The following is a 9,600-nucleotide window of genomic DNA, read 5'->3' on the forward strand; positions in this document are numbered from 1 at the left end:
AAATGCGATAACCATCAAGAAGAAGTATCCTCTGCCTTGAGTGGATGAGTTGTTTGATCAACTCCATGGGGCCAGATACTATACAAAGATAGATCTTCGTTCAGAATACCACCAGGGACGTATCCTACTGCAAGATATCTCCAAAACTGCCTTTAGAACACGGTTCGAGCATTTTGAACTTTTGGTTATGCCTTTTGGTCTAACCAATGCTCCAGCTACATTTATGACACTCATGGATAGTGTCTTACGTCCCTATCTTCGAAAATTTGTTGTGGTTTTCCTTGATGGTATTCTCATTTACAGTAAGACTGAATATGAACACATAGAACAAAACAGAGATACATTTCCTCGGTCATGTGATCTCTTATTCTGGCATCAAGATGGACACTCACAAGGTTGATGCCATTATTCGATGGCCACATCCCCACCTGGATGAGGAGCTGTCCAAAAACGCAATTTCGAACAGCTCAAGGTAGCTATAGCCACTGCTCCCATCCTAGCAATTGTTGACCCACTTAAGCCGTTTGTGGTCGAGGCTGATGCTAGTGATAAAGCCATTGGTGCGGTACCTCTCCAGGAGGGAAGACCTATAGCCTTTGAAAGTAAAAAGTTAGATAGAGCTCAACAAAATTATTATGTCTATGAGAGAGAGCTCTATGCCATAATTCATGCTTTATGAAAGTGGCGACACTATTTATATGGTGCCGAGTTTGAAGTAGTTTTTGACCATGAGAGTATCAAATGGTTTACTACTCAAACAGACTTGAAGGGCCGTAAAGCTAGATGGGCAAAAATCCTTCAAGATTATGACTGTAAGCTACGATATTGCAAGGGGTGATATAATGTAGTAGCGGATGCACTAAGTCGGATGCCGTAGATTAATTCACTTGATTTTATGGAACTAAAGAGTGGATTTTTGGAGTCATTACATGGCAAGTGTGCACAAGATCAATCATATGCTAAAGTGTGGAGTGCAGTTTTAAAAAGGGATCCCTCACACTCACATGTCTCTAAACAGCCAGATCAACATGTCTCTGTACGCGCAGATAGAAACTCCAAAACACAGAGCTCCACCCCTACTCAGGAAGAGCTTAAGTGATGGAAGAATTTTTCCATTGATGATGGCTACTTACTCCACAAAGGTAGAGTATGTGTGCCAAAGGACTCAGACACTAGGCGCTAAATCTTATTTGAGTGTCACGATAGTCCAAGTGCTGGTCATCTAGGTATCCGTAAGACGTATGCCTTAGTTCGACGGCAAGTTTATTGGTCGGGCTTACATCATGATGTTCAAGAGTATGTACTAAACTACCAACAGTGCCAAGTTATTAAGGCAGAGCGCCTCAAGCTAGGTGGCCTTTTACATCCTTTAGATATTCCACAAGGTAAGTGGGAGAGTATCTCTATGGATTTTGTAGTAGGACTACCTACTACAAATCGTGGCCATGATGCCATTTGGGTAATTGTAGACCGTCTCACAAAGATGGGTCGATTCATTCCCACTAAGACTACGATTAAGACACTGGAATTAGCACAGCTATTTGTAGAGCATATATATAAACTCTACGATATTCCAGCTAGTATCATTAGTGACAAAGATTGAAAGTTCAATAATCACTTTTGGAGAGCTATGTTCCAAAAGTTGGAAACTAAACTTAATCTAAGTACGGATGGTCAAACCAAAAGAGTTAATCAACTACTAGAGGATATGCTACGAGGATACGTTAGCAAGAAGCAAACCAATTGGGAAGACTAATTACCTATATTGGAATTTTCTTATAATAGTTCAAAGCATGTGACTATAGGATTTAGTCCATTTATGCTTCTGTATGGATTTCAACCTAGATCACCCGTTAGGGTGGGGTTGGCTAAGGAGAAGATACAACAAGCGAAGGATTTTCTCCAAGACCATTTTGAAATGCTTCGAGTTGCTCGACAGAATGTTAAGCAAGCTCAAGATCGATAAAAGAAGTATGCAGATGAGCATCGACGTCTTGCTACTTTCGAAGAAGGAGACAAGGTTTTCCTCGAAGTTTCGGAGCATTCAGAAAGTCTGAAGACGGGAAAAGTGGCTAAACTTTCACCACACTATTGTGGACCATTTACCATTCTCAAACGTATAGGTCAAGTGGCCTATACGTTAGCTCTTCCATAGCACTCACGAGTTCATCCTGTTTTTCATATTAGCCGTTTACAAAAACAACTAGGACAGAATGATAATGTCATTGACACAGGTGTGTTGGTTGACCTTATCGCACCGCCAAGCATTCCTCATGAGCTCAAAAAGATTTTGGATTCTCATGAGCTTCGCACCAGACATCATGTCAGATGACAGGTGTTGGTAAAATGGCTAGATAGACATGAAGAAGGTTCTACATGGGAGCATGTCTCCGCACTTAAGAAACATTTTCCTATGTTCATTTTCGAGGATGAAAACGATTCTCCAAGGGGGGGGGGGGGGGTAATGTAAGGACATGGGTCCTATGGGCAAGGCCACCGGCATGTCCGGACAGTGTGTATGCTAGGGGCAAGCTATAAGATAGCACGGTTGGGTGGAGACTAGCACACACATTACCACCGCCCTTTCAAGAATGTATGCTAATTGTGGTTTTGAGGCCATCAAATGAGGTTGTTACCTGCAAGCCGAGATGAAAATATTTTGTTAAAATGCGGTTCAATAGGCCAAAATTGTACTGCTCAACATGATCTCCATTCATGTCTTTACCTCTCGTCAATTAGAGTCCAGACAAGAAAGCTATATGCAGTACAATATGTTCTGGGGGCCGGTGTCAAGAAGTACGCAGTGCGACTAGGAAAGTGCCATGCCTTTGACTGTGAGGATTTGTAGCAAATTCAAGCAAGGTATAGATGATTTGAAGCCAAAAACACACTAAAAAAGAACAAAACTCTAGCCATGAAAGCTTCTCTTTGAAAAAGAACCAAGATCAACTTAAAACTCTTGTGTGTGTGATGATTTGGTGTAGCCTCACTGCCAATTACATAGTTGCAGTGCTCTTTTGCCCTAATAAAACCCCTAAACAAACGCTTCAATTCTCCAATGTAGCCATTTCATGGAAGCTTGAGAACTTCATTATTCATTCCCAAGTAGGTATTTGAAGAGGGGAAACCCTAATTGGCGGCGGGTTGGAACAACATGGGACTCCACTAGCATACCTTAGGTGCAGGCTTTGTATCCCTTCACAGAGGAGCTTATAGTGCTGATATTTCTCTTCTAAAATGTTCCCCTTACTCCTCATATTCACGGCACCATGAGTGATGTGGCATTTTGAGCCATTTTTGACCATTTTTAGCCCTTTTTTACCCATAAAAAGCCCAAACAAGCTGGGAAAAATCCCTAAAATTGTGGAAAAATCCCATTGGGATTAAATTTCACCTTAACCTCATTTTTCCACTTAGAAATCACTCTGGATGCATCTCTTATGCCCGCACATGAAACCTGCTATTTTTGGCCGAGATAGCCCGCATTAAACTTTCTAGGCAAAACGAGCTTGCCACCTCGATACACTTGACATTTGTAAATTTATAAAGCAAAAAAGGAATATTTTAATGTGATAAAACATGTATCGATTCGACGTCCAGGTCCTCACTGTCTCAGCAAGGTATACACAGAGCTGCAACCATGGCATCTATTTTCACATATATCACACTATGTACATCATAGCATTTGGTCCCACACAACAAAAGCATTGAGAGTGAGGTAGATATTTTAGTTTCACATTATGCACGTGCCACGGCACGACATCCATCCCCTCTAAACTTGCACATCCTCCGGCATGTGCCACAGATATCTTTTGCAGGTTCAATCTTCATTTACGTTAACATACATATTAATTTTGTCATCACTTGCAGCAAAATCCAGTGCATCACCATCTCTTTCTTCATCTTCATCCATAACATGTTCATCAAAACCTTAATTTTGTTTTTCTTGCAAAACAAAGGAATCTATATCGCCTCTTCTTTTGAACAATTTAATTCTTTTCCCTGCAATGGGAATCTTCGTTTCTATACCATCCAACTCATGCAAGGTATAAATTGCATTTCCATGTACATGCTTAACCACATAAGGGCCAAACCATCTCTTTGAAAGCTTTCTTAATGCTGCATTTGGGTTATCAAGACTACTGTCATACGCCAACATCCAATCACCTTCCTCAATAGCCCTAGGTCTGAGCCTGTGCCTTTTATCAAATCTGTCCTTATTCCTCAACCTTGCATCTTTCAATCATGCTTTTGCAATCTCAATATCTTGGGGCCTTCTTTCTAACTGTTGTATGTGCAAAGCAAGAAGGCCTTCCCTAATCGTTCCATCTTCCCAAGGCAATACATTCCATGTGGGAATTACATTTTCAATTGGCGTTATAGGTTTCTGACCATACATCAACTCAAAAGGAATATAACCAGTAATTGAGCTATGAGTTGTACGATCAGCCCAGAAAGCATAAGGCAATAACCTAGGCCACTCTCCCATTTTACCTTTGTAGGCCTTAGCCAAAGCTTTAATAATAGGAGGATGCCCATGCTCTGATTTACAATTTCCCTCAGGATTATATGCAGTAGTGAGAGCAAGTTTAATGCCCAAACTAGAGAAAAACTCCCTTGCTTTGTCAGCATCCAACTCACCCTTGTCCGTTGTTATTTTTCCAATGCAACCATAACGGCTAATTACATCATCCAAGAAGAACTTACATATCCCTTCTGTGTTTTTCGTTCTTAGAGCATGACCGTCAACTTGGTTGGTTAGTCTTCTCGTGCAAGCACTATTGATCTCATTTGCCATAAGCCCAATGAAATTGTAACGAGATCTACTACCCACTTGTAATGCATGGCCAATGGGTAAGTAGGGTGCAACCCATCATGATGACGTACATTTGAACATTTGATAGGTTTCACAAGACTCCACAAAGTGAGATACCTATTTATACATACCTTTCACCAATACCTCTCTTTGATTTTAGTAAAGGTAGCCCATAGGCCTCTATGTCTAACATAAAAACTCTCATGAAACTTTTTCATAAGCTCATTTTGAGCGTCCTTATCATTCATGACTCTCAACAACATTTCATTTCTTTGTTTTGGACTCTTCCATAAGTATCCATCATTCAAAAAGTATCCATAGGCTTTTCTCCGTATTCTTTTGAACTCTTGATCAATCCACCCTTCTTGCCTTGTCAAAGTGCTCAGATAACGTCCAATGAGAAACCAGTCACCTTGATATAGGTCCTCTGTAAATGCCTCAAGTGCATTTGATAGGAAAACATGATCACCCTTGGCATGAGAGATACTATAGAACCTTGTGCCTACATCATCGCCCTCGACAACCACCCGGGGGATTCACTCTATATACAAAACGAGACGCGACCTGCGAGCGGAAAACTTTGATAAAACCCCTGTATACGACTCATATAGGGAATATGACCCCCCCTTCTATGCTTATACGACATTCAATGAAGAAAACTAGCATACTCCTATCTTACATGTAAAATTTAGGCCTCACATGATCTAACTAAGTAAAACTAGTCAAAGACTGTGTATTATAGTGACTGACAACGTACTAAGGAACCAATTCTGTTGATAACCATATGTACCCTCAATGTGTTTTAGTTTGAATTTCAAACTATGTGCCCGATTAGCCATGTACTCTGGCTACTCCTCCAATTTTGACCCATCCAAATTTGGTGTAAATCAACCCTTGACCTGCTCCAAATCATCCCTTATCTATGATCGGCTTGATGCAAACGTTTATGTGTGACGTGATAAAAAACTTCCCCAAAATTCGTCTGAGTTCTAATGCACACCGGTGACCAATTGTTACAAGTAATCAACCCATATCATGTCCCTCCCTCCCCCTAAATATGATACCCCCCTCCCTTATTTTTAAGCTTGGGAGATAAATTATTGGGGGCCTGCCCCTAACTTATACGCTTATGTAACTTGTAAAAAAACCCCCCTCCCCTGCACTTACGTGGTGTGGTAAGTTTTCCATGGTGAATCCCCCGGGGACAACCATGTCTTCTTCATTTTCATACCTTGCTCTTGAAAGCATATCCGCAATTGGATTATCTTTCCCTGCAATATTCTTAAATTTTGGATTCAAGGACTTTATGTAGGAAATCCATCTCAACATAGCAATGTTGTGAGTTGAGCAGTTTGTGATCATTCTAAGAAGGGGTGGACAATCAGTCTCCACAATTACATTTGCTCCAATCAAATTCTCTTTGTCACATTTCAATGCCGTGACTACTCCCCATAACTCTCTTTTTACCTATGGATAGTTGCTTTGATGAGTACTGAGGATCATTAGGAAAAATATGAACCCTCTAGGGGCCCTTTGGGATTAAGGTTAATTAGAGGCCAGCCAATGAGAAGAGGGTGGTGGACACACTCTATGCCCTCAAAAATGTAGGGGGACAAAGTAGTAAATGGGCTCTTACCTAGTGAGAAGGTGGGGGGGGGGGGGGGGGGGGGGGGGTGGGTGGGCCACATGGAACCTCCAACTTCCCTCCTTTTTTATCCACTTTTGAAAAAATCCCAAAAATTTGAAATTTTTCAAAAATTTAAAAACTAAAATTTCATCTTCTTAAAACCCCCATAAAACTATTTTATGGTCAAAAAAGCAATTTTTGACGTCAAAAAGTCAAACGTGCACCCGAAACCCCTAAAATTCAAAATTTTTAAAAAACTTTTGAAAAATATTTCTTTTGCTGTCCAGAGCTCCCCCAAAAGTAGTTCTTAGGCAAAAAGTGATTTTCTCTCTCTAGAACCCCTCTTTTCCAACCTCTCCTTGGTTGCAACCATCACACTCATCCTCTACTCCAACACTCTCTCTCTCTACACCATCTCCATTGCTGCAGCAAGGAAGCTCCTCTCTCTTCCCCTACCACCTTCCATTGCCACACCAAGCAAAGGTTATCCACCTTCTCCTCCCATTGCCACACCAAGCAAGGGTTATCCACCTTCTCCTCCCATTGCCACAAGGGTTATCCACCTTCTCATATCACTTTATCCTCTGTACATTGTAGCAACAAGCAAGGTCCTTCTCCTCCTCCTAGTTTTCTTTGCTCAACCATGGCCAACTCTACTTCTCAAAGGCGGCCAAAGGATGAGGTCACAGCACTTGCATGCCACAACACTAGAGGTGTAGATGATGAGTGGGTGCCACAAGAGTTCACCAAAGGTGCTTGGGTATACATGCAACCATCTGCTATTGGCCCTCATCGTGTGCGGAATCATGCAAACTTGGATCTTCATTGGAAAGGAAAGCTCCTTGGCTTCAAGAACTGCAAAGACAAGGGGACCATAGCCATTGTGCAACATGTTTTCTCAATGTCAACCATGCATTTGCAACAACCAGCTCGATTTCCAACACATTGTAAGTACATGTTTTGAGAATACAAAGCTAGGTGTGAAATCACAGTGTAATGTTATTATGGATTCATGCTTAAGATTTGTCATGCATTTATAGTCATATTTCCATCCGCGCTGGTGGAGGAGCAGCCACTACATAGTCTCTCCGGCACATTCAATGCTATACATGTGGATATTGGAGCAATAATGTTCCCACATCTTTGCCCAACCAAACTGGTTCAAAGAAGGATTTTCTTCTATTCTCACTCCTATATTGTCCCTACTTCTACACAAGCGTTTGGAACGCTTGAACCTATCAAAGTAACTTCCTTATTAAGTATGGAGTGGCCGGTGCCAGATTTGTGGTCGGTAGCATCTTTCAAGCAAAAGATGATAATGGATGTCCAAAACTCTTTGAAATACTCTAAAGCTTCTAGGTCTGTGGGCTTGAGTTGGTGTTTGCCTATTCATTGTTTTGTGCACATTTTTAAAGAGTTTGGATTTGTGGAGACTACCACAATGCTTGTATGTAAAGATGCGCATTACGAGGAATTAGGAAGGCTTTTAGAAGAGGACTGGGGTTTTGTGGAGGAAATGCACAACGGGGACCGGTACCGTTTTAAGGTTGGAGCTTCACGTATTGGAATGCGCTATTTGAAATCCCGCACCTCCTTGTACATGCGATTTCACTATGATCGTTGGATGTGCAAGCTTGGAGTGTGGACTCCCTTACAGAGTGTAGACAACGCTATTGCAAGCTTTGGCATTGCAGTGAAGATGCCCAACGATACTTTGGAGGCAGTCCAAGTGAACAAGCATTGGACTCTCAGTAATGTTCGAGAACATTTGGTTATTATAGGTTTTGAGGCCCTTCAACAAGCACAATTTCGTTTACAAGGTCACAAGGTGAGAATCCTTCCACCAAATTTTCAATACATCATGGTTTGTCGATCATTGGATGCTTATTGTAATGAATGTCCGCAGATTGGGAAGAGAATGGAAGACAAACTGAAGGTTGAGGTGGACTGGGGGATGGATGGAACTATGCTATCGATCTTATAACTTTGTAACTCTTGCAATTTTCAAACTAATCCCCGCTGTAATCAACATGATTTTCTTCGGCAAATCATGCCTTTGAATATAATTTTTTGCATTGGGATGAGAAATCATTTTTCGGTGCAAGTGCCTTTTTTTTAATGTCTTAAAAAAAGGGTCCATAATAAAAGGGGGGCCACCTAACTCATTCACTATTTTCACTTTTGCAACTCTTGAGCTCCTCTACTCTCTCTCTACACCCCAGGCTAGACATGGATGCTTCCATAGTCTCTGCATCTGCAGCCACATCCACCCCTTTGTCACACTTCATCCTCTTCCTCGAGGACACCAAATACAAAGGGAAGTTGGACCTCCACACCTTTTTTACTCGTCTCCCTGACCTTGATGCCACAGTTGCCCTTCACATGGATGCATTTGCCGAGATTTTTGCGTTCATGGAGGAGCACATCATAAAATATTATGTATCTATTCCCCCACATGTAGGGATCTGGGTGCCTTGCGATCTTTTGCGCTATATACACAAAGGTGATCACCCATTCTCCAAGCGGTTGCAACGATTCCAAGAAATTGCAACCGATGTAGGCCATTACTTGGACGAGCAAGACCCAGGGGTGTCAGCGCTCAAGAAGCGCAAGTTGGGGGTGGAGTACCTTTCTCGGCTCGCAACATTTATCTTCTTGGTAAGCAAGGAACCTGATTTGGAGGAGCTTCGCTTACCACACCTTCAGGTTGGGTCCTTTATCAAGGACACCAAGGAGCAGCAGGTTATCCCCATGAACCCTACAGCGGAAGGAAAGGCACACCGGCTCGAGTACCCTAGGGGTCTTGAGGAACTGGTTGAGAAATCCATAGTTGTGGCTGGTCCTAGTGACACTCCAGTGCCACTACCACTGACGGATGTGTCTATCCCAGAGGTAGAAATCAGCCACTTCTCCTCAGTGTTAGTGGATGGGGAGGAGTATGTGTTCCTGCATGATTTGGAGAAAGCATTTGGCCTGCGCATGGATGAATGCTTGAGCATGCTATGCAATAGCACCAAATGTCCCTTAGACAATACCCCAGATGCTCTAGAAAGCAACGCAAGCCAAGGTTGAGGCTGCTAGGATGCCTATGCCATTATGCAACCTCCCATCTGATGATCCAAAGGTCGTATCTGTGGTGCATGGGAGCATTGACTTG

The sequence above is a fragment of the Adiantum capillus-veneris genome, chromosome 8 (assembly GCF_014529385.1).
Source record: "Adiantum capillus-veneris isolate H3 chromosome 8, ASM1452938v2, whole genome shotgun sequence".
Classification (NCBI taxonomy): domain Eukaryota; kingdom Viridiplantae; phylum Streptophyta; class Polypodiopsida; order Polypodiales; family Pteridaceae; genus Adiantum; species Adiantum capillus-veneris.